At 35.5% G+C, this 27,435-nt stretch overlaps 1 protein-coding gene across 3 annotated transcripts in view; it reads right to left on the bottom strand.

The window, feature by feature from the left end:
- Positions 1-27,435, bottom strand: part of NEBL (nebulette) — a 255,027-nt gene that overhangs the window by 107,979 nt on the left and 119,613 nt on the right. The window contains exon 4 of one of the 3 annotated variants that reach the window (XM_082754537.1): positions 26,109-26,209. The exons of the other annotated variants lie outside the window; for them this stretch is intronic. The gene's annotated coding sequence lies outside the window, so the exon portion shown is untranslated. The remainder of the gene's footprint in view (positions 1-26,108; positions 26,210-27,435) is intronic. 3 annotated transcript variants of the gene reach the window in all.

The following is a 27,435-nucleotide window of genomic DNA, read 5'->3' as shown; positions in this document are numbered from 1 at the left end:
TTAACATTAAGATTTAGCACAAATTCAGTAGACTTAGTTTTAACATTACCTGACCTCTTTTATAGAGCATCCTTTCAACAATTCATTACAAAATAATCTTATCCATTAAAAACAATTCTCATTATTAACAGGTTAACTTCATGCAAGCTTTGAAACAACTCATGCTCAGATCACAATGACCTGAAGAACACAAGACTTCAAAAAGCGTAATACAATTTAGTCAATTTATATAAGGCACGGAGACAAGAAACTGCTGAAATCACTGCCAAGATTATTGTTATTTTCAGAACCTCACAAGACAAGATCTTTCAGGCAAACTGTAAAGATAGATACTGTAGAAAATATGTTCTACCAGTGTAATCAATATAAGTATTCCAGATTCAAAACATGGCTTCCTTTTTTTTGGAGCTGGGCATTGGAAAAAAAAAAAAAAAGAGAGAGAGAGAGAGAGAGAGAGAGCCTGGAGTTATCTAAACTTTAAAAGCAATTAGGTATAAATAGAAGATGAGATCATTGAGTAAATCTCAGTTAACAGCTAAAACCCAGTCTTCCTTCTTTTACAGAATGTATTATCCACAATATGGTTTAGTCTACCACACTCTGAATTGCACATTATACATTGCCAAAAGCAGTAAATGTGTTCATTGGTATGGAAGAAGTCTATTCATATATTCTCTGTCCATGGGAAAAATATAACTTGGAATTGAACACTGTTCCTCTAATCACCTGTTGTATACAGAAATAAAATATAAACCGAAACAGACAAAGTTTAAGTGATACAAATAAAGGATTTTCCCATCTTTGCTCCTTATGAAAGAGAGTAGTTTTTGAATCAAATTATGTCAAAGATTGCCTGCCGGTATTTAAGATTGATAAACGTGTATAAATGTCTTTCTCTACATCACTCATCTGAACAGCAAAAGAGACTGTAGATCTGGGCTTCACTTGGACAGCCCTGTGTTCTGCCACATGGTGTCTGATTTTCCCATCACCTTTTCTCACGATACCTAGATGTCATAATCTTTCATTTAATAAATACATTTTTTAATGTCGTTTTAAATAACTAAGAAGTGTTTGTTCAAAACATATTAGCATAAAGAATTTGTTCTGCATTTACTCTGGGCAGTCTGGTGGAGTGAAAGTTCTGAATGATGAACAGTGTTTGAAGTAAAGAGAAAAATTGAGTGAGAGTTGACATTAGTGGAGCTCTTCTTTTGTTCATAGTGAACATTAATGACTCCTACTCAGTCTTTCATCAAAAATTCATTCAGAATGTTATGTTATTGGAAAAAATGCTGCACTTGGTACTCATGCCACTGTTGAATAAGAAGCTGGCAAAAGCTACAACAATATGCATTTTTAAAGTGTATCTTTGCCTTTTGAATAACTCTTTCAAACAGTAAGCTTAAATAACATGCCTTCCATGTCCCTGCTTATGACTGAAAATGTTGTCTCTTTGCACCTATATTTTGAAAACTCAACTGGAAAAATATAAACACAGTTTAAGACAAGAATGACTGTGGAAGTAATGTTGTTATATTCCCTTCCATGGACTTGTTTTAGTTCCCAAATTAATCTGTAATGACAGATTATCCCTCTCAGGTGAAACAGTTAGTTAAATGCTGCATTTACACAAGGCAATCTCTGCATATAGGTTTTAATTCCTTTCAGTATTCTATCTGCCTTAGCTCTGTACTTTAAAAAAAAAAAAAAAAAAAAAAAAAAAAAAGTGGGATAGTGGGTAAAAAGATGTTTATTTTTCCTACAGATAATTGTAGATACATGATTTCCTCCATACCACTGTGGCTTTTCATTCTTTTTTCCAACCTCCATTCACTAGTGGTGCTTGGCTGCACAAAGCTACCACTATCATTTCAGATTTATGGAAGAAACCAGCTGAAGGAATAGCTAGCAGCACAAAGCATGCCTTCTCCTGAAACCTAAAGCTGACAACATTTGTGAAAATATGGTAGTGTTTAATACTCTCAATAACATGTTCTTGTACTACATGGTGCAGTTAAAATGTTTTTTACTTAAATCATACTTGAAGACTGTTCCCACATACTGGACTTTACACAGACATAACAGGTTTAGTATGAAAGCAACTAAGGATTTCAGAACAACTGTTATCCTCACTCTGCCTCAGTCTTCTTTCTTATCCTGCCTTCAGTCACTAGAATACGCTAAACAAAACTAAATTCCTCCTGGCCAGATTGACTGAACCTCATGGATCTCCAACTTCATGGCTCCTTTTCCCAAGATCATTCAATCTGACCATAACTCACAGGCTATGTCATACTAGCCCACTCTCAGAAAACATTACCACAAACTCCAAACACCAGTTCAGAGGTAATTTTGGTGAGACCACCTACACAGAAAACATACCACATATCCCATGATATTGTGAAAACAAGGGTTGCTCTAACAGATCCCATTGGTAGTAAGAACGCTGTCTGCACTAATGCTAGGTTTATGTGACAGGAGCTGAGGAGAGCGAAGGGGAAGAAAGGTCAGCTCTCACAAAACTGCTAAGATGAACACAGCCACAGTGCAAATTGCAAATTCATTTTCCAATGCCTCCCACAGGCTAACCTCTTGTCTGTTTCTGCATTGTCCCCATTTCTCTCCCACTGCTATCTTTCCATGGGCTCCACATGAATAAGTCCCCTCCCTTCTGAGCTGGAACACACTCCCTCCAGGCACATGAGAGTATGAGTACAATCTTTAACACTTCTTTATAAACTAAATACGCTCCAGGGCACAGCCAACCAGGGTAGTTTAATCCCATGAAGTCTTCTGGTAAATGACCTTTCACAGGTGTCCCAAACAAGAAGAACCTGAGATACAATAAGATATCTATTCCTGCAGTGAAAGTATGACACAACCAGAGCAGATTACATTATGAAAAACATAACCCATAGTGCTCAGCTGACTTCCTACTTTCCTACCTCATAAAAGAGAGCCAACACCACCAAGAAAGATACAGAGCGGTAAACATTCATTTTTACATGAAATCAATTGTAGATTGGGAACACGCAAGTAGCAGATGTGCTCAGTCTGTAAGTTTTATATTGTCACTCCATAGATGAGAGTTCTACTTTCAGCCCACCAAAAAAAAAAAAAAAAAAAAAGCCTTCAAAAAAAAAACAATGTGAAAATAAAACTTACTTCTCCAGAAAATTTACACATTGTAAAGAACCTTAAAAGTTCAAGGTCAATTTTTATATCAGTTTATAACACGAGTAACACAAAAACAGTAAGAAAAGCTATGAAAAGAAACAGGCTGCCAGGCAAGTGGTCACAGAACAATTGTGGATCAAGAGCAGAAAATTTATGGGAAAAGTTCGATGTGCCAAAATGAGCCAAGGTGTGTCAGAAGCTTGAAAGAATTTCATGTATCATAGTTCTCAGTGAAGGTCAGTCTTGGCTGTATAATAATGGGGTGAAATATATATATATATATATATTATATATATATGTATATAGGGTGTATAATATTATGGTGGAAAGTTTCACAGTGAAAATACAGCAGATACAGCAGTTAGGTTATTGAAATCACACACCAAAAAAAAAAAAAGTTTTATGCAATTTAGGATAATATTACCATACACATGATCGTTACTGAGGATGCCAAGATAAACTGAAATTTGTCATTTCCTGCCTCACCTTGTGAGTGTTTGGCATTCTATTCACAGTGTTTTCTTTGTACATAGTTTTCTAGTTGATATTCTATCAGAAAAAAAAATAAAAATAAAATAAATAAATAAATAAATAAAAAGGAAATCGGGAATTCCATTAGATAGCACTGAATTGACACTTATGTGGACCTTACCCAGGTTGCAGCATTTAAACCCACCACACACATCTCCACCACTTGAGCTGGCAAACTAAGAACAGACTGCCATGTCTTTTTCCACACATCTCAGTCTGCCAGTCCTGTCAGGCTCAAAACAGCTCCCTGTGAAAATTAACATTTCTACTTTTTTTTTTTTTTTAAACACCAATAGCTCTTTCCAGGCTCATTTCCTTATCCAAGTTGTCCTGCTTTCTTCTATGTTCACTGAACAACTAGTTCCTATATCTCTCCCTTCTCATCTTTCTTCTATACTCTCTTTACATCTTCCCACAAGTTGTTTTTCCTGTATCTTTTAAACAGGTTATCACCTGCAGACAGCAGACTGTCAAGGCATTGACGGTACAGAAGGAAGAAATTCCCTGTTTGTATTTCAGATATTTCAAGTTGGTCCAATATGCATCAGCGATTCTTGAAGTTGGTCCAATCAGCACACCATCCAGCAGCAAAAGCAGAGGGAATCCCAAGTAGTGTTCAGATAGTAAATTCTAGCTATGTTATTTTTTATAAAGAATATTAGACAGATCAATAGACAAGCACTCATATAAATCTTTATCCTCCTCTTCTGCGTCATTTAAAATTTTAACAGAGAAAAAATGGAGTCACCATTATAGAAGATTGATGTTGGTTTTGGAAGAGATCTTGTTTACCATTTAGATTGCAAATATACAATCCAACAAATGTTACTACTTTACATCTAGTTTTAAAAATATATAATTATGAGTATCTGTCTTCAATTCTCACTAAGTTGCAAGCAAGATGACTATTCCTATCCAGACTGATGTATCAAATAGTAATGTATGTTGTTTTGACTGGCCATCATTATTTCCAATAAAAATAAAATCTTGGCAAGAGTTCACTCAAGGTCTTTTTGTAAATCACATGAAATCTTGGAGAGGATAAAAGTAAACCCTGTCATCACTGGGTATATTAAAATATAATAAGTAAGACTGACACTGTGATGTAGGGGTATTTCAAAAAAAAAAAAAAAAAAAAAAAAAACAGAAGGTAACTTCTCTTGCTAACAACAATGTCTGATCACAATTTAAATGAAGAAAATGAAGATTGTACTTCTGGTCACATTTAGTGCTTCCTGGTACATCCTATTACAATGCACAAATGCAGCATTAGGGCAGGAAGACACAATAGTCATATTAATCTAATTCTAACCCATAGCTTTTCTCTTCTTCCATTTCTATCTCTCTCCTTTCAAGCTCTCTGAATCTCTCTTTAACTAATCTTTTTCTCACTGACCACTTTTCCAAAATAAAAAATAAATAAATAAATAAATAAATAACAGTCTGAAAGCTAGGAATCAAGAATGCTTCAGTATTACTGGATCATCACTGTATCTCTGTATACAGTTAATTTTCATATTTTGACACCCCCATTTTCACTAACTACATTTAAACACTTCTCAACTGGTATCACAACATTTGACTGAATCACAAACAGTGTTTTCAAATTTTATTGTGACATTGCCGAGTGGTTATGATCTGCACCTAGGTCTCTACTGTATTAGTCCCTAAGAGCTGCAAAAACTCCTTCCTGCTTATATTCCACATATACGTTGATGTCAGCCTCAGATACTGAACTCCTGCACTATTTGTCTTCTATAGTCTGTAACTGTACTGAACAATTTGGGTTCTGCTAAGAATAACATGAAAGCATAATAATTCCTTGTCGCAGAATGCCAGCTCTTCTTGGAAGAATGGCAGCTTCTGTATCAAATGTGAGTTTTTTCCTTATCTAGGAATTGTCTGAGGTCACAGCAAACATACCCAAGACCTTGAATACAGGACTGTGCTTCCTATTTCCCAGTGTATTTTTTCTGTCAAAGTTTCTGTATTCAAAATATCCAAGAGCACAAAGTCAACTGTGTACTTCCCATTATCCAGCATTATCAACCACTTTTTTTAAATTATTATTCTACCTTTGCCTTGGATTTGAAACAAACTTCTCCTGCTTTCTCTTCTTTTACATTACTGCTATGAAGTCTATGGAAAGAAAAGAAACAGGGTGAAATACACAACCCATGAGCTCTCTGCCTTCTCAGCATTTTACTAATGTCATAAATAAATAAATAAATAAAAGTAAAAATGATACTCTTAACTTATTAAAGTCAGAGTAAATCCCATCTCTCTTCTGACTAGGTTCCATTTTCTGAAAAAAAGTGTTGTGGTTTAACCCGGCAAAATCCATAAAAGCATTGGCATATGACACCAATTCCTTCTTCCAAAATTCAGTGTTATAGTTCCTTTTTTTTTTTCTTAAACCATGAGTGTATATATAAAAAAAAAAAACATCTCCCAACTCAAACAGAGAAATGTCACACAAGTTAAAGTCAAAATTATGATCTGTAAACTAGATTCATAAATGGGTCACCAAGTTGCTGTTTAATTTCAGAAACTATCATACCAGCAGTTTTGGACTCCTGAGTAGGAGGTGCAGTTGTATCAATATTCCACAGTACGGGCTATACACACACTGCACAAAAAAGTCTACTCCTTCCTCTTCAATGTTACATTTTACCAGTCCTCTGTCACTGTACCTAACTGGATGGGAAAATGGAGAACTCCTTAAACGCAAAGAAAACACACTACCTAAAACCCCATGTTCCCAGTCAAAGCTATATTAAACTGGAGTTATGGCTGAAAGTTTGTACCAGTGACCAGATTTAACCGATTTTTTTTCAGGAGTCCCAGAAATAAAAAGACCTGACTTCACACTTGAGTGATCACTCGTGATCACTCTATTCACACAACAGAATACAGTCCAAGCATCTTTAGAGTAATTTGCATCATGTAACCACTTCACATTTTCTTTAGAAGGTGGCAAAACATGATTTTCTTGTAGGAATTATGCAAGATATCTGCTTTCGTACCTTCCAAAATTTTAATGAAGTCTTTATGGCTACAGTGCTACAATGTGCTCCATACAGGCATCTGCCTTCATGTAAAGTACAAAAGACTTCATAGGACAAGCAAAACAAGTCCATCCATATGACCTTCCTCACAGTGCTTAAAACTACAGTCAAACTGTACACAACAGGATATAATGAACAGAATTAATGCAAATTATCTATCTAATTTAAAGGAAAAATTGCATGTCTATGCCATTTACTAGAAACTGTTTCTAGAACTGTGAATAATCCAGATTGCTCCACACAAAGAAACAGATCTGGTTTAACCCCCTCTAGAAAAACAATGCATATTCTAGTCACTTAAACAAATAGCTGATAATACACAATTCAGACAAAAAACATGACTTGCATTTTCAAGTTATGCTTAAAACAGAGAGAACTATTAGAATAGCAGGATATCAGAAGCAATCTCTAACTGTGCATAAAGTAAAAACCTGTTGTCCACTCCTGATTCCAGCTCATAAGAAACAAATTATTTGTCTCCAAGACAAAATGCCATAGATGTCTCAATGTTTGCCACTGATTCCATTAAAAAAAAAAAAAATGCCTTTATACTTTCTAAGGAAAAATTAATACCAGTACAAGCAAATGAATTGGTAACAGACGGTCAACACAAGCATTTATTGTCATTACAATAGTTGTAAGCACACTGAGCATCTCTGCACACTCTTAAACCACTTCCTCTCTCTTACTGAAGAGCATTCTAATTGCACAAATTCAATACTTATGCATCCATTTATTTTGAATGGCAATCTTTCAAAAATCAGAGCTTATACTACCAAAAAAAAAAAAAAAAAAGCTAATGAAACGGTAATTTGCATGAAACTGCCAAGAGGCATATACAAAGTGGTAATTCATATACCAAAACAAAATTATGAAGTCTCTGCAAAATGAATTTCACCCATTATCTACATAAAAACAGATTATAATAGGACAATTTTTCTCTACAGCAAAACACACTGAAATTGCAGCATAATAGTTTTCATTTAAGTTTAATATATTTCCTATATTATCTCACATATTGTCCATGAACTGACCAATTAAACAACAGAATTATTTGCATTTTTATTCTGTATTATAACTAGCACAAAAGAAAAGTCCAAGAAGGAACTGGGTAAATAGTTTTTGGGAAACTTTTTTTATTATCATTATTTTCTATTTCTACTGCTGAGAGAGATGAATCTTTTATTCCTATTTTCGTCTCCTTATTTTTACAATTCATGAAAAGGGGAAAAATGGGGTACACTTTGTCCAAGCTTTACCTTTTTCTTATAATTGAAGTTTTAAACAGTCAGGTAGAAAAACTGAACGGTTTTCTGAAAATATAGTGGAAAAATCCAACACTACAGACAAGCTAAATAAAGTTACAAATTAGCAGATATAATGCCATGAAGCTAGTATTTTAATAATAACTTCTCAACTTTAGTAGAAGCTCCTCCTTTTAATTTGAGCAATCATCACATATTTGTGATTAACCTTTTTTCTGGAAATAAATAACTAGGAATTGTTTTGAAAATGTACTTACAACTCTAAAGCATTTTGAAATCCTTAAACAACTTGCTACAGAGGAAAATTTTCTCCTAAGTGGCTTTACCTCTGCTCTTTCATGTCTTAGGTCCCATTGCCTGAAGAACTCTAGTCTCCAACACCAATGCAGCTGTACATCCTCTGTAGCCATGAGAACCATTTTCTGTACTGATCATTCCCACCACAAATCAGCCTTTGAAGCTGCAGAAATGTCCAAACCAGAAAGTCTTCTGTTTCTTTGGGGTGCTTTCAGTGCATGTACCAGAGAACCACAGCTCCGTGCTGAGGACAGCATGTTGCAGGAGAAAGGCCATTCATTGCTAGCCACTAGAAAACTTTCATGGGTTCACAGTCCCTCTGCAGCAGGATCTGTATTTAGCTTATGTACAGAATAATGAAAAAGGACTGGATTACATTTATGGAGAATTCGCTGAACACCCTGTGTGAGAGGGGACATTTCTTTCACTCAGCATTAACTCTGCACTCCAAGAAGCATCATACATTTGTCACAGCTTGAACCAAAAATCTCAAGGCACCAAAGCAAATTCTCACACCACCAAAACCAAGGACGAACATTAGGGGTGGAGGAGCAGTAAGGGCTGAAGACTTAATTATTTGTCTGAGCCGCTTACATTACTCCCAGCCTCTTACAGGAAAGGACTAGACAATTTTCTTTAACCTAGCCTTTGGTGAAACATTCTCCATGCACACAGCAATTGTGCCAGTTTAAACTAAATTAAAAACTGATTTAATTAGCTCAGCCAAACCTTTTGCACGATGGCTCTTAAATCACTGTCAGCAGTATAAGTACTTTTGCCTCCCACCTCCATTAGTTTTCTAGCTCCTCCTAGTTAACATTAAACATGTGAGTGGAATTTCACAGTTCAATTAAACCAATTCAGAACTTCTTTGTCACTTAAAAGAGCAATTATGCCCTCTCCCCTTCTTACCACACAACTCACAGGTGCTAGTTTCCAGCACAGATGGATGGAAACATACCTTGCACTATCACAGCAGACAGTGGTAGTACCTCTTTCAACAACAATATAGGGGCAGATCAACTCCAGATGACTGTCAAACCACAGCCTGAAATGCATTCTTCTTGCCAGCCATCAGCTTTGTATGTGCACAAGCACCCCCACAGAACAGTGTTTCACTTCTTTGTTCTGTTTTGTTCTTTGCCATCCCTAACTCATGGCAGGTATAGGCAAACCCCTCCTGAATTTATCTGTTGCATAACATTTTGACCAATATTCTTGCCATGGGGATCTAGGAGAATAATAATGAACTTCAAGTATTTATATTTCTCAAAATAGTTCTGCAATATTTGTCACTCCTTACAACAGAATGTAAATGGTAAACATATTAGAATCAATATACGTCCATTGGAATTCCATCAACACTGGTTAAAAAAAAAAAAAATCTATTTTTCCCAAAAGAAAGAGAGAAATAGAGAGAAAGAGAGAAAGAGAGAAAGATTCCAGCTCATCTGCTGTTACAGTGGTCAGAACACTTGCAGTGTTTATGAATACATAAAAATGAATTGCAAAGTCAAAAGAGAAAGTGACCTAAGGACAAGAATATACAGTTACCAATCACAGTAAGGCTAGCCACAAAAATCACTTTGAACAGCAGTTTCTTAACTTTTGTTCCTTTTCAGACTCATCTGTTGCCCCAAGTCTGCTGGGTTCACTGAATACGCCCTAAGACACTGCAATTCTTTGACATCACAGACATTGTTCATCTCTATGAAAGCCCTTCATGCTGCACCATACCTTGCTTAACTCCTACACAGTCAGTAGAATTTCAAAAGAGACAGTCAATTATTTATGTGCTGAAATATTCAACAACAGCATGTAGGGAAGACCTTCCAGCATATTATTTCTCCAGTTGTCTCTGGCCTTGCAGTCAGCAAAGATGATAAACAAACGAAAGCAAAGCATAAGCACTAGCAAGAAAAGCAAGTTGGACAGTCTAAAGACCAGATGCTCTAGGGATGTTAGGGATTGCAATCTTCCTAAAGTCCAGAGCTAGAAAATGACAAGAAGCAAGTGTGTTTTCCTGAACAGTGTAAGTCACAGTGAACACGTGGAGAAGGCATCTGAAAGACACCAGATAAAATAAAAGAAAGAAAAAAGACATAGAAACAGTATTGAACACAAGGAAGATGCAACTCTTCCCCCCGTCAGCAACTGAGAACATCTCTTTCTCATACAGACTTACTCTTCATTTGCAGCTTGCTTGCCTCTCTCTGCATAGCAGAACTCTGCATTTTGTCTTCCAAAACCCTTCACTGAATCCAAAGTATTGAGCAAGGTTAAAAAAAAAAAAAAATCCATCTGAGGATGGTAAAGCAGTCTGGCAGAGTAGAAGCAGCAGCTACAAACACTGCTCTACAGAAACATTAAAAATTCCTCAACCCCTTCAAACATGTGGGAGAAAATTACTCCAGGCCCCAAACCTAACTAGCTTGATGCTGAGCTGAGCAAGACACATCAGGACTGCATTTAAGATCTGTAGTATTTAAAAGTATCTGATCCAGGCATCTATAGATAAAAACTTATCTGCATTTAACTGTCTTTAGGAAGCTACAGTCACAAGACTGTCATATCTTTCTCAGGACTGCTGTCAAGTTCCCGCTTTTCTGATATCCCTCCCTTGTATAAATATCTATTATTTATCATTACTAAAACTATTTCTTTCTCACAGTTGAATGAACAGCTGGCACTTGAACAGCTTAACATTATTTTTGAAGTTCCCAGGATCATTTCTGTTGTCCTCCCTTGAATTCTGGGGAATACAGAAGGGGAACATGGTCATTCTGAATCCATCTCAGAACATGGACACAACATTCCAGTACCAGTTGGAGCTCTGTGCAGCCACTAGTAAATGGCTTCTCCTGCCTCTGCCCAGCAATGTTCTCACTGTACCTCCAAAGACCACACCAGCTCATTTGCCCCAGTACTACAATAAGAGAATTAATTAACTAGCATGAAGTCTAATTTTTTCTGGTTTTCAAAACCAGCTTTTATCCTGTGATATGTTTATATGTATCATTTGCTTTCCAGTTTCACAAACCTATTATTTTTCATTTGACTATTATAAATATATTTTGAGTATTTACAGGCTTTGACCATTTAACCCAGAATCTGCAATCACTCTATAATGGTACTTCTTAAAAGATTACCATGTTTCCCTTTATTTCTTGTGTTACTTCCCTGTGTATCTGCATCATCTGCCAGCAAAGATTTCATCTCGCTGTCTAGAGTACTAATAAAAATATTTTCAAGTGTTGACCATGGATTAGCCCTGGGGAAACCACTAAAAGCATCCCCACTTAAGATACTTCTTTAATAACAACTACATCTTGAAATCTGCCAGTTAGCCATCTAACATATGCCTTGCTAATCATAGGCAACAAATATTCTTTAAACAGTTATGTGGTGGTCCAGCTTCAAATACCTCGAGGAACTGGGAAGGAGACATCCTTCTGTTTCATTCCAAATACATTGTGACTTATTATATTTCTTATCTGTAACTGAAAAAAGTCTCATGTAAAGTCATAAAAAGTCTCATTTTGAATGTAAAGTAAGAGCTTACTGTTTTCAACTACAAATTCAACGTGCAAAATGCAAAGATAAATTGGAAAGGATCACATTAGAAAACACATTCCATTGCCTTGAAATAAGATTACATTGGCAGAAGTTATCTTGGCTATAGCTAAAAACTACACCTTATAACGATTCTTTATTTTAAAAGCTTTGTTATTTTTAAATCTGTTCACCATTTATAATGGACTCTTTTGCCTTTCTATATGCTTCTTATTTAGATAGGAACATACATTTAGTATCAATTTCTTTCCATCTTTTATATTTTTTTAAAGTTTATATTTTTATATAAAGATTTTATATGAATGTTTTGTCACTGCTTCTATATTAAGAATTTAAGAGTCTCTAGACCAAAGGTCCATCTGGCCTACCATCCAAGAATGGCTGCACATATTAGTAGGAAGCAGTAAGGACAGGATACTTCCCCCACTCACACTATCCCTGATTCCAGCCATTTTCAGTCTGATGTATTTCCTGAGCCTACTGTGGTTTGACTCATTTCACAGTGGATTTTTTTTCTAAATGCTTGCCTTGTCCTTGAACTAATCTAAAAGTTTTCCAACTCACATGGCTTTCTAGTAAAAAATTCCATTGTTTAATACTTTCCACAAAGAAACAGCTCCTTTTGCTTGTCTTGCTTTTGCTTCTGACTAGCTTTCTGACAAGCTGTTTCTGCTTCTTGTATTTGAAGACAGGGAGAGAGCAGGCACTCCTTGTCTATGATGATTTTGTAGACTTTTCTACAAGACTTTTGTAAACTCTCAAATATCTTCTTAAGATTGGACTTACTCTTTCCTCTCATTGAATTTGATCTTCCTTGGTGCCTTTCCTGTTTTGAGTTGGTTTTATTATGTTTTGTTTTAAGTTGCAGGTGCCAGAGACAAAACCATTATTCAGACTATAAGTGAATAAGGGATTTTGACAGAAGTTATAATGAAGTTTTTTTTCCTTTTGTTTTCTATTGTTTTACTATTTATTTGTAAAGTTTTATTTGTTTTTTTGACTGCTATAATGCACTGAGACAATGTCCTCACAGATAGCTCATGACCCGTGACCATCAGTTCTAAGGCCATCATTTTATATATATAAGCTACACATATGAATTTATCTGCAATTTTAATCTCATTTTTCATTTCATTATTTCATTACTGTTATTACTATTATCACGTCTTTTTTGCAATTCTTTACATTCTACACTTGCCTTACTGGAATAACTTTTGATTATCATAGACTTGTTTCTGTCATTGCTTATCCCCTTTATAAGGTCATTTATGAATATCACCTCCTAACCAGGACTGATACTGCTCAGTGTACAGGCATATTCTTAGTATAGTTTGATTACATTTATACCACTCATGAGTTAATTGCTTTAAGCTTTGTGAATAGGGCCTTTTAAAGGTCCAAATAAACATGGCATTATAAACACGGCATCATGGCTCACACATAAGTATAATCAGATGACTGTAATAATAAACATCAATGTTTAAATTGCCAATTAACTCTTCTGCTATATCAGAGTAAAGCCTATTGACAAGTCACCCATATTGACTAGGGGACTGAATAAAGAAGTTTTCACCTCTTAAATTTAGAAACTCTCCCAATATGGGATAAAGCTGGCTACTAAAACCTGCTTCCAACCAGCTATATAGATTTTAAGTACCCAAAAAGTTTCTTAATGAAAATTTCCTTAACCTTTAAGAATATTTTTTGGCATTCTAATATTAATTTTAAAATATTTTCTTAGTATTGGACACCAAAAACAGTAATAAGCTACTCTGGAACTTTCTTAAACCATTTTTCAAAATGTAAGATACTTTACACTTCTCACCTAGGACTAGTCTACATTGAATGACCTCATTTTATTTTAAGAAGAAAACAGAGTAAAAGTGTCAGAAGGAAACACAGATAGTTACAACAGAACAGTTGATGAATGATGCTTTGCTTTGTTCATGCACCCTTTCTGCACAGCCTTACCTACACCCATCTTAATGACCTTAACAGGTTACCTAAGTTATTTGTGTATGCAAATATTGACATGAGGGCCTGTTATAGACAAAAATGAACAATAATGTTGTTTTATTAAATTTTACCACATATTTTTCAATACCCAGAAATTTCTGATGTTATCAACATTTTTATTATTAAAGCACATTTTCAAAGTGAAGCTTAAAAGCAGAACTCCTCTCTCACTTCTGCAAAATAAAATTTGTCTGTGGTGTTTTGATCTTCATGCACGTATGGCCTGCTTGTAGACTTCACATTAAAAAAATTTGCTGGAATTAAATTATGATTTAGGGGGTTATAATTGTTTTTCAAGACAATTAAGGACAGCTTTTCACTGACTTGGCTACTTTTATCAATAACATTAACATACTAAAGCTACTTCTTAAAGCTGTCAGGCAGGTCCCCACAAAGCAATGGAGAAGGGAATTACTATCATCATTATTATCTAACCTAACATTTTTAGAATAGAATTCCAACAACATTTAATGAATAAAAACTCATCCAGAAAATCCAGGAAAGAAAAAAAAAAAAAAAAAAAAAAAAGAAAGCCTTGATTTCCTTTGTGCTGACTTAAAAGTATTTCTAACCAACGTGCCAAGGCTACAGATATATGAGGGGGAAGTGTGGAAGGTATCTGTGTGGGAAAGCATAGACGAAGCAGAGATGTTGGCAAAACCCTGTGCAAGAACAAGACTTTCAGGATACCAAAAAGAAATACAGTTATAAAGACTAAGGAGTCTTTACAAACCTCCAGTTTAAAAAAAATAAATAAATAAATAAAATAAAATAAAATAAAATAAAATAAAATAAAATAAAATAAAATAAAATAAAATAACAAGGAAGAGGAAAACGGTAAAAAAGACTGATTATTGCTAGCCTTGTGGTAGCAAGCTTTAAAAAGAACTATCACTAAAAAGAAAAACTAAACAATTTTTTTTTAATTAGCAATTAACTTAGGTAGGGATCACATTGACCAAATGAAAGCAAAATATTGCCAAATGTCTATAGGGTCATCAAGATTAACATTTGATTATAAAGATTAAACAGCTTTTAGTACAATTTTATTATTAAACCATCCAAAAAGCATACTTGAAAACTAATCTTAACACAGAAAAGCATTACTTTATACACCTACACAGTTCAGGCTTTATTATTTGCGTTCAGAAAGCTATTATCTACATGGGACTATAAATTAGCCGAGGTCATTTAGAGCAGTGACTCTAACACAAATGAACTTTGCTTAGCAAATCAACTATGGCTGTATTTAGACAACTGAAGTTTCCGTAACTGCATTTGAATAAAATGAACCATGTGTTCCATCATCAGGCTTGATACTTCAGTATGTAAGTACAGTCTTTGTGTTTCAAGGCAAGAAAACTTCTGAAAATCTAAAAATGTTAGCAATATTCTGTAGCAAATTTTAGAAATACTGTGCTAAATCATACCTCTAGCACCAAGCAAAGGTGCACAGATTGCTACTGGTTCACTGAAGCATAATCCTAATATGACCCTAAAAAAAATGGTTTGTAAAATGAACACAGCAGATGAAATAACCTATGCCCAGCCCAGCAGTGGATTACAATGTATGACAAAATAACAAGAAAACAAAGACTGGCAGGATGTCCCCTCAGCTTTGGGTTTGCACAAAAGCTAAGGGTTTTTCCTTTGTGCAACAATCTGCTGGCAGAACTCTTGGAGCTGGCCACAGAGACCTACCAAAATGTTTGGTCTCCTGTACCCTGATGACTGAGGTCTTTGGAACAAGAGTGTAGATTTGTCATTCCACTAAACCAATATAAGAATGAAACTGTGCCTCTATATTTACTGGCTTTTTTTTTTTTTTTTTTAATGAAAATAACAATCAAACATGAGATAAATTCCATCCTCAGAAACATACACTACCCCACTGAGATGTTAATAGAGAAGCCAAGAAGAAGCCACCACATATTAAGCTGGCAGAGGACTTCCCTCCAGAGAAGAGATCACTTTACATCCCCTCCATAGTTTGGATAGAGTTGAAAGGACAAAAAGCAACTTCCCTGTGAAAGTCAGGAGGGTTTCATGAAGATGGGATATACTAAGGCTAGAGCCAAATGTAAAGACATATGACAAACATTATTTTCACTGGGCTTCCAATTCTGTGACCACATCTATAACATTAAATGGATATTCTCATATAATTGTCACATACTTTTATATATCAATACCCTGGCAAATTACTTTTACCTGATACATAGGAAAGCAGACATTGATTAGCCTGTAGAAGTAAAATGTAAAGACCACAAGCTGGCAAGACTAGACCATTAAGTTTATAAAATATCTCAATATTACTGGATGTATGCAGTTCTAAGAAAGGAATCATTAAAGGGAATTTAACTATCAAAAAAAAAAAAAACAGCCTAGAGAACAAATGCTAGTAGTAATACAAATAGTAGCGGTAGAGAGACTTTAGATGCAACTTTTTCATACTGCACAAAGAAAACACTCTTTTGGCTTAGTTTAGGACAATTCTGAGAAGGAAAAAAAAAAAAAAAAAAAAAAGAGGCATGTCAACAAAGTAATGTCAACAAAGTAACAAAGTATTGAATAATTACTAGGGTGTTTGAGTTAAATTGAATGAAAGGAAAAAGCAAAAGCAGATAGCTACTACATTTGCTTATATTTCCAAATGAATACCATATGAGGACTTAAGCAATTTGGATAGTAAAATCAGCTGAAAGGATGAGATATTGATCTGACTTTGGATGAGCTTCAGTGTTTCTTTTTGGATATTAAAAATAAAGCTTTTCTAGAACCTTTATTCAAATTAAAGTAAAAATCTCAATAGAATGGCTCCATATCTAACATCGTCAATATCCACTTCAAAAACAATATTAGAAGTAACAAATTGGATTAGAAGAAGAAAAAGCACACAAGGTAAAAAAATGCATCTCAAAGACTAGAGAGTGAAGGGGCAAAGTTAGTGATACAAATGTAAGATTTTTTTTAGGTGTTTGAAAGCAAAAAGTGAAAACTCCCCCAGTCATCCAAATAGAAAGAAAATACAAAAGGAAATGCACATGTTCTTCAGACAGAAGACAGAATACAGACAGAATTCAGTCAAAATTAAACAATAATCTTACTCAATATTCAGTAAGCATGATGATAATGGGAGAGAAAAAAAAATCAGGATGGCTAATCAAGTTTTGAAAGGTAATTAATGAAACTGAAACGGGACTGAAATGCAGATATTTGTGTGCCCAAATTGGAAGACTCTGGAAATGACTATCCAAGTGCAGTAAATAAATCCCTGGCACTTTGAAATCACAAATCTCATAATAAGGACTATGAAAGTATCAAATCATGCACAGCAATCACAAAGAACTACAAAGTAATAAGGTTTATATTTTAAGTTAGAAAAGATGAATACTGATCTAAAAATTGCATATCTAGATACAGGTAGAAGATATCTGATTTCACAAATAATTCAGTGAGCTTTGCTGATAGCAGAATGATTCTAAAGGGTTGAAAGGCTCCCAGGTGGAAGTACCTCAAGGGCCTTACTGGGATCAAATTTTATTACATATTTTTATTAATGAGATACTGTGGTAAAGATGATTCTCTAGGGAAAAAAAATGACTGAGTTTGAAGTCTAGAGTAACAGGATGGGATTTAATATTACTTAAAGCAAAAATATGCTCTACAGAGAATTTCTACTGCAAGACACAAGTTTACTAGTCAGAAAGAGGTGTATTTGCATATCTGAATCAATCACATAATGACTGTAGGACACCAGAATGGCCATGGAGAAAAGCAAATACAACTCTGAAATGAATCAGGCGAAACTATTTTTAAAATCTCACTTACAATAGTGTGAAAAACACTATGGTTCCCTGTGCTCAAAAGAGTTGATTTCCCATTAAGAACAGGCAGGGGCAGGACTTTGTGGAATAGTGAGACTTTTGCAAGGACACATGAAGACTACCTACTTCTTCAGCATCATTTAAAAAAGTCTGAGAATGACAGCTCTCTTTACGTATACATGGGAGGTAGGTGCACCATGCAAACAAAAAGACAACTCTAGCATACAAATAGACGTAACCTTGCCATGAAGAAATTTAGTATGCAAACTGAAATGAGGCTTCTAAACTTCAGTAGGCAAAGTTATGAAACAACCTTCAAAAAGAATAAAAAGTACTGAAAAGATGGACTTGCAGTTTGACACATCTGTTAAGAAGTTTACATGACATGCTTGTCCACAAGAGAGAGAACTAGAGCTGATGACTCAAGACACCCACTCTTGTACTGTCTCCTATGTTCCCAAGTTACCGCTAACAAAATTTGCACATATAAATAACAACCTGAAGCCATACCAATCAGCTGTTTTATCATCTTCAATAAAACCTGAAACAGTTTTCCAAAGGTCCTCAGTATCATTATCCCCATCATGTAGAAAGGGAAATGGAAGTGATGTAGCTTGCCACAGGTAACAAGAAATACCATCAGCAAGGTTAGGAATAAAAAGCAGACTTCCTAAACTCAGAATTGTACCATGCTGTCTTAGCACAAACCAGCATAAGTTTATCTATGCATTAAATCATGTCTAAGAAAAATTGTCTAACAAACAAATAGCACCTTGGTAACATGTGGTTAGACACCAAAAGCCAAAAATCTCACTGGTTTCAAGATCAGGCTCAAAACATGTATGACAATTTCTGTGAGGCAATTCTGATGACACTGATGACTCAGTGACCCTTCCAGTGCAACGTTCCTAAATGAAGTGAGTCAAAGTGCTCATTAAACAGGAAATTCTTCCTGAAACACCTCTCTTCTATTGGGGCAGTCCTTGAAAACTGATAAGAAATAGAACTGAGTAAATGGACCAGTTTCTGTACAGTACACTTTTCAGAACAGAAACCAAACACTGAACAGGATATGAAAGTGAATGAATGCCAGATCCACAGGATACATTTTAACAGCCAGCTTTATTACTTTAACAGAGGAGGACTGTATGTTTCAGGTCCCAACCCTCCCACTTTATTTGGAGTCAGTGTCAGAAAAGGTCATATTGCAAAATATAAACAAATTACTAACATGGAGCAGATTTCCTCAGATTGTCCAAGTTCCTCAAGTCATTCACGACCATAGAAATACCTTCTCCTGCAGAAACAAGCCTACCAGCTAAATCCTAAGCCTCGTTTATACCTGTGGGATATATTTTGCTCCCAAGTCTCATTTATACATCTGGTACATATTTGTATGCTGCTCCCAAAGCAACAACAACCAGAATAGCCGCAGGTCCAGATACCTGCATCACACCCACATACACATACAGATTGTTTACCTATCTTCTGCTGATCCAAACCCCAAAATCATGGCAAAAGTCAGTTCCTACATCTGATAGATGAAGCGTGTCATCCCTAAAAGTTTGGGCCTGGCATAATAGCTGTGATTGTGTGATCAACAACACATTTACTCCCAAAGTTATCTTAGTCACCTACCAGTAACATCATGAGGTTCTATCAGCTGCAGCCTGTCTCACTGATTATGCACCAAGTTTCCTGTCAGGGGTCTCTGACCAGGCTAATTTTGCATGTGGCAATAACCACCTAATCAATCCGTGTCTTTCTAAATCGTAATAGAGCACCTGCACATCCAGACATGAATCTTCCTCCTGACATCCTCCACAAACATAAATTACAAGTTTACTGCACAGTCCAGACAAGTCTCGGTGACCCCTTGACAGGGCAAAGAGAGGTCATGCAACAATCTGATTTTCAGCATCCACTCCTTCTACCTTTCCACTTTCTGAATCTGAAAGCCTGCTGTTGTAGTTAGTATAACTCTGCAATCCCACAGGAATGCAACTTTGAAGTGACAACTTGCTCCTATCTAGGATAACATAAGCAATGTTTTCATCAGCAAGTATTGCAGCACAACAGGAGCAGATCTGTAGAATGAAACAGTTGGCACTGAGTACATAAAGTCCATGTTGTATGGCAGGGGAGAGTAATTATGGGCTAGCCCTAGTTTGGGCCAATGGACTGGATACACTTTAGCAGCTGGAGCACATCAGTCAGTTTAGTTTCACCTAAAATTAATCCACATTTATACTCCAACACAGTCCTACAATACCAAGGACAGTGTAATGGGTGGAATAATTAGAAGATTCGCTTAAAAACCACACTTCCAGTCAAAGCTAAAATGTTAGTGGTTGAAACTGTCTAATTCTTGACTAACTAATACCTGGTCAGCTAATTTCAGTGGCCATGCAAGAACACCAGTGGTTATTCTTTGCTTTAGGAGGCTTTTAATACCTTTAAATACCCCCTTCACCTCCTCTCAGGTCTTTCTATGGCTTGGCTAGTAACCAAATACCTCGATAATTTTAGTTGTTTTTGTACAAAAAATAACACCAGTAAGACCTACATAGGTAAGGAATATCTGTCATATCCAAGTTACCTTTGCACCTTAGCGATATCTTCTAAAATTTTCCAGTGAAGGCTCTGAAAGGCTTTCTAGTCTGTAACAGAGAGGCTGAAAACAGAGAGGTTTTCTCCCACAGGCTGAAAAGAGAAAGGAGCAGGATTCCTGTTCAGCATTGGTACACTAAGACACAGCCCTGAAGACAACCAAACCTGGACAGGATGCAGACTTTTCAATTTCCCTGTAAGCCAATCCTCCCTTTCTCCCAGATATCAAATACTCTGTACCAAAACTCTCACCAGCCACACTACCCTTCACAGCCACTTACCCACCCACTATTCTGGAACTGGTAACAGGCACCCTGTTATGCCAAACCCTATAAAAATCAGTTAACCCCAGCAATGTAAGTCATGGCCTTTGAGCAACCTGGTCTGGTGGAAGGTGTCCCTGCCCAGGGCAGGGGGGGGGTGGAATTAGATGATCTTTAAAGTCCTTTCCAACCCAAACCATTTTATAATTCTGGAGTACATTTCTCCTTCTCTGGGATGGAAAAGGACTGGACTGTCCAAACCGGTTACTGCTTCCATTTTATACCATCATTCCCTAGTGAAGACTGGGGTTGGCAGACAGAAAGCAGAGGTAGCAGGAGTGAGGTTCAGAAAGGCTGAAGACAACCGGCTTTGAAATTCAAAATAATCACCTCTCAAATGTCATCTTCCTCATACTGGTCTTTCCTAAACTCCAGTATTTAGTCACTACCAGGACTGAGGTCCAGACTGCATCCATTCACTGCTATTTTTCAATACCTGCCCCTTTTACCTCGTCTTTCTGGAGGTCTGAACAGGGTAACTAAGTTACCAAGTGAGGACAGATGGGAGAAAAATAAATTAATTCAAGGCTGCTCTGAAAAAAAAAAAAAAATACTTACAGATTTTCATTAAAATATTGTGGTTGCTAACAGTTGAAGTATGTTGGTACAAGCTAGGGAAATAACTTTTCAAATGAAAAGTACACAAACATTTCTGTAACTAGACTATTATTTGAATAGAACAGAAAGCATTAGAAAGCAATACTTGTGTCACCCTAATGTGCTTTTTGGAAAAGTAAACACTTATCTTCTAAGATCTCTGTAGAAATATGCAGAAATGTCACGTAAACTTTTGCTACTTCCCGTCTTGTATTAGAATGGTTAAAAAGTTTAATCATTACACTTTCTACAGTGCTGGCTTTGTCACAACTAATGTAACTACTGACAAGCTAAGGAAAACACAGACATAAAATGTTAACATGCAGAAAAAATAACTGAGTGGCACAGAGGACTAGATACCCCTGCTGTCAAGGTCAATGAAGTCTATGAGCATTACAGGGGTGAGACATTCAAATCTCCAAGGATCAAGATTAAAGATGGTATTAGCTTTAGAAGAAGCAGAGCATCTTGTTCTTCAGCAGGAGGTTTACTGCCTGAGATGCTGCCCTAGCAACTGATGCACAATACAAAAGCATCAGATAAGACAGAATTAAAAGCTGAAATGATAAGCAGGTAATGGACAATATAGAAAAACAAAGAAATAAGAAATTATCTTTTCCTTACAAGTACTTAATTACTCAAGGATCTCTGCAGTTGCTAAATCCCAGTGTTCATCTTCTTGGTTAATTAATTTCTTTTTTTCATTTTAAAAGCTTCATTTTAATTAGCTCCTAAACTGAGTTACTATAAAAAGAGATTTTATTTTCATTTTCTTTTTACTATGTGTAAAAAACACTGGCTTCAAAAATATATTCTCATTAAAAATAATGAGTGATTTTGATATTATTTGAATATATATTGAAATGAATATGAAAAAATTGGGTGTAGGGAGGCATCATCTTTATTTAGTTGCTTAGCACCATAAGAGAAAAAGCCATATATTTAAATATCAGAAACCTTCCAAGTTGACTTAGTCTTGAAGTCAGTAGTGTTTAATGAGACTCAAATCCTTCAGTCAGATGACAGATAGATTGATGCTTACAATAGTTGCCACAGAACACTTTTTATAGTTGTCTTCATTACAGCTTGTATTTTTTCGTGCCATAAACAACAGCACAAAGCAGCACATGTACTACAGTCAATACTGCAGCAAAATGTGAAAATAGCGTAACTGACAATTTTACGTTTAGGTTTACATAGCTGTTTTAGTCTCCAATTAGGATATTCAGAGTTTTTAATAAGTACATATTGACTGAAGATTTTACTTCTCCATCCATAGCACATGCATTTGTTGACAAGATATTTTAGTTAGCATGGATTAAAATGAAGTCCATGAAACACTATGCTATATATCTGAAGACTACATAAACTACTTTTGTCTTTCATATAAGTCTTGATTTGCAATTTAATCTGAGCATTGTATCACAAATAGAAAATGAAACAAGGAAGAAATAAATTTAATCTTTTTCTTTTCTATCTTCTAACTAGATACTTCTCTTTTATTATTATTTCAATGAGAAAAAGCCAAATAGGTGTTTTTCTAGACTGGACTGAATGTTTTGATCATTGAGAAAAAGACCGTTCTCTACTAAATTAAAGTGTATCTCATGTAAAGCATCCCCCCAATCCAAACACACATTTAACCAAATACAGGCTTAACATGATCCATGTAAAATTTACTAGTGTCAGAGACATAAATGAGAAAAATGCCTTTGATTTTGAATTTGAATGACACTGTTTTAATGTAACACAAACACGTTTTAATTATCTCTCCATGATGCTTACCTTTGTTGCTGTTTTCTAAAGAAAAACATGTCAGGACATCTCTATTAAAATATTTAGGTTATCATTTGATTCAATTCCACTTGAAGTCAACAGTTTTGCAACCAGTTTACAATTAGCATTCATTTCTCATGCATGAGTTGACCCACTTAAACAATACAGTAATTCCGTGCCTTTAGGGATCTTTCTAGATGACTTGTTTTACTTCCACCACACAACTCATTTTACTTTGTCAATGTAGTGAGCAAGGTTACAGTCATCCTGTCAAATTTATTTATTTAAATTAGAATCAGAAAGACTACAGTTCCCTGTGGAACTTCACGGAAAACTTTCTGAAACTTTGAGATTTATTTTAAATTCATAAAAGCACCACAGCTGTAATCACCTAATTTCATATAAAAACAGTGATACAGAACAAAATAATATTTATAGTCATTTCTTCTATAAACTCATTTAAAAGACTTGTGAAATCCTAGGAAAAAAAAAATGCATAATAAAGCATTGCTACCCATAACATATTTGATTAAAAAGAGAGCAAAGAGGTTTGTTTTCTAACTGAGCCTACTGAATAAAGCCAGATGGAATTTAAAAGGCAGCTACATACATGTAGCTTCCTTTGACTACCAGAGATCCACTTAACCTAAGATATTTCCCCTTACATCTCTGAGGACAGTTTCAGTCTCACATTTGTGAGGATTTTTTTGAGGTCACTTATCATTGCTCGCTGTGGGGCTGCTAAAAGGGAGCCTTCCCCAGCAGAAATTATCCCCAGGTCACAAGCTGTTCAAGTCCAAACAGACTCAGTTCTGACAGACATTTCCAGTTCCATTTTAGAAACCTGCCGATGTAGAGTTTCTTTCACATATTTGTATGTGAACTTCACTATACATCTGGGTTTAGTATTTCAATGGATCCATGCACCCTTCTGAATTTGCGCATCTAATGCTATCACAGGCAGTATGGGATATAATACCTCAAACTACTCACTGATGTCCATTATAAATCCCCATTTGTTAATGCTGGAAGTTTTTCCAAATGCCTCTCCTGGGCAGGGTTTTGTTTTCCAGCTTCTCAATTGTAAAATCTTTCAGTTCTTTCTGTTGAAGAGTTATGCATCTTTCCATCTGCACCCATAGAATACGACCTTATGTGTTAAGTTATACACTGCAGCAAAATGAAAGTCCACCTGCCCAGTAGAATATTTCCAGTAGTTAAAGTTATAAGTAGTTAGAGTTATACTAACTACAACAGCAGTAGTTAAAGTTATTCAGTTCCAACTGTACCAACAGATCCTTACACAATGATTGCAATAAGCAGCTGGCAGTCCAAAATGGCATCATTTTTGAGTCCAAAAATACCATAATACCATTTCTTCCAGTGTGTTGGGAGTTATTGTCATGTATATCACAGAAATTAAGAAAACTGGGAGACCAACACTGAGAAGGTTATGGGGACAGTAAAAGTCAGTGTCACCCCTGATGCAAAAGGAGCACACTGCTCTGCATTCTCAGTGAAACTCTCCAGCAAATGGCTGTAAAATTTGCTAGCAAACACTGTGCCTCCCCCTTCCTCTAATGGACAGCTGACACAGAAGATAAAGGTTTACTCTTGGTGCCATTTAGTGGATAGGCATGAATACTTCTATTTCTGTGGTTTAGGGTTTTTTTTGTGTAAATAAGGACTGCATAAATAGGGATTCCAACACCTTCCCCTTTTTTAGAACACACTGAAAATAATTAAATTCAAGACAGTAAAGAAGTGAGAAAGAAGCTCTGAGGAAAAGTCCAGAAGAAAGTTACTGGTTGTTTTTACAGCAACATTTTATGGTGTGCATAATATCATACTACACAGAAAAATATAATAAATGAAAGAAAATATTACAAAGCTGAATGCACAGTGACTATTATTCTATACAGGGATCAAAGTAGGAAGAAGTGAAGAAAGCAGAATCACATTATATAATTTAATACATTTTACTGACAATGTAGGTAAAGAATTCACATAGACGGGGACTAAGTTAACATTGTGTTCTCCTAAATTCTGTGTAATATTTTAATAATGACCATTAGTGAAGGATTTTTCTTTTTTAAGCTGAACTTACACTGAGGTTTGAAACTCATTCTCAAAGGTCTCCAGCTGCTCACTTAGCACAATTTCTGTCTAAAATACTACTTACATTTCCTTAGACTCATCGTTTCTTAAGCATGTGTTCTGTCATCGTACAAATTTCTCAAAGCTGTACAGTATGCAAAAGCTATAAAAGAATCTGCAGAAAATACTCGGTCATCAAAAATTGATGGGATTCTTCTGCTAAGTCATTTCAAAAGCATTTATTAGGACTCTACATTTAAAGGCAGAATTATTTCTGCTTACTTAGAATAAAAACTCAAAATACTTCAACACAAAAATACCAGAAAGCCAAATGACATAGGGCTTCTCAGAATCTGTATTTGTATGTATCTATACAAAGCAAGACTAAAAGAGGAATCCAGAACTGGGACAAGTTTGGAAATGACTCTATACGTGCATGCTCACTGCATCAGAGTACAGAAGGAATCTTCTTTGAGATACATTAGCAATGGGAATGACATATTCAACTTCCTATCTTCCAAACATAAAAAAAATGCTGTTGCAATCAAGTGTTATTTGCTTAATTCCATGAGTTACACATTCCAAATGCAGTTTTGTGGAATTAAGCCTAGAGCACACCCAATAATGAATAGCTTTTGGAGCTGCATTAAACTGTCAGAGGAGACAACAGGAGCAGAAGGCAATCAGTATCATGGCACATTGAGCCTTACGCTTCTGCTACGTGCATGTAGCAGTTCATAAACCAGTCAGCAAGTGCTATTCTTTTTATGTTAGCAGATACAGTTGTCATATATCATTAAATGCATATTTTCCAAAAGAAAAAAAAAAATCATGCTTAGTAATATAAAGACAGTCAGATTAAAGTGTGAATCACTTCAGAAGCAGTGAATATACCAGCATTGCCTAGAATAAAGTAAGCTCTTTTTATATGCAATTTAACATGCTTACCCAGTCTCTTCATTGATGTGCCATGGCTGGTTTTGTGAAATGTAGACGTTCATGTTGCTGTCAGTTTTTCTTGTTCCCTTTCATGCTGTTCTTCTCCTTCACTTGAATTCAATGGAAAGAAAAAAGCCCTTAGAGATGAATATCTGCAGGCTGTACACTGTGAATCCTACAAATGGAACTCCAGGCCTTGTTGTTAACATCTCTTCCTGCCAATTTTCTCTACAATCTGTTTTGGCAATTTGAGAGACCATCTTATGTTTGAGCAAGTAAACAGGTTGAACAACTGTGCCAGTAACTTCCAAATGTGGAGCTATGGCTCAGTCTCCGTTAGGGCCAGTTTCTAATTTCAGATGTGCAGATGTGCACAAGTACAGTGATAATATGATCTTTTCTTCCCTGTTAGTTGATATATTAAGATATATTTGTATCGCATCTGAGGCAGTACCCAGTTCTTTATCTCTTGTGTCTTTTTCCAGAAACCACGTGTTTAATTGATTCAAATTATGGGGGAGATCCTGTCCTCCATCACCTCCCTTGAAGCTGCATGAATGTAACTGAAGGCAGAATATCAGAATGTTATCCTCAACACTTAAAAAAAAAAAAAAAAAAAAGCAACATTTTTTTGTTGCTTTTTACAAAAAATTTTTACGAAATGCTTTTTACAAAAAATTTTTCACTTTTTGTAAAATCAAAGAAAGGCTACAAAGCTACATGTTCAGTTTCTCATTCAAATCCACGTGCTACTTTTAAAAATGTTACAAAATTTCCATTTGTAAGAAAGTTCTATTTCATATCATCAAAAATATATCTAGGAAAAGTGCATAACATATGGATTATTTTCTAAAAAACTTGTTTTCATACAAATAAGCAAAAGGCTCTATTAATTTACTTCCCGGAACTAGGGTGTTTAAATAAAACTTGTTGGCTGTATTTGCAGCTTTTACAAAATCAATTTTACTTCATGCTCTCTTTCTGCAGTTTTACTTTCATGCACTCTCCTTCAGTGAAGAGTTCAGCTCGCTGTACACGGGGAGCTGTACATACACCACCATTCACCAACATGATTCAATGACTTTCTCTCCTGACTAAGGGACCCTCTTTTTTTAACTTAAAGTCTTAACCAAAGTAGGGTACCTTGGAAATGTGTTTTTTAAACCAAATCTAATCTGTTTTCTTATTTTCTTTTTTTTTATCCTGAGGTACAGTTTCCATTTCACATACAGTTCAAACCTCCTGGAAAATAAGTCTCGTACATATAAAAGAACTGCAAGACTACATTTTGCTAGCTCTCATATCGATGAAGGACACAGATATGTGCTTCTTCTTG

The sequence above is a fragment of the Aythya marila genome (assembly GCF_965140915.1).
Source record: "Aythya marila genome assembly, chromosome: 2".
Taxonomy (NCBI): domain Eukaryota; kingdom Metazoa; phylum Chordata; class Aves; order Anseriformes; family Anatidae; genus Aythya; species Aythya marila.
The sequence above is the reverse complement of the archived record's forward strand: the minus strand, read 5'-3'. Positions and strand labels throughout refer to the sequence as shown.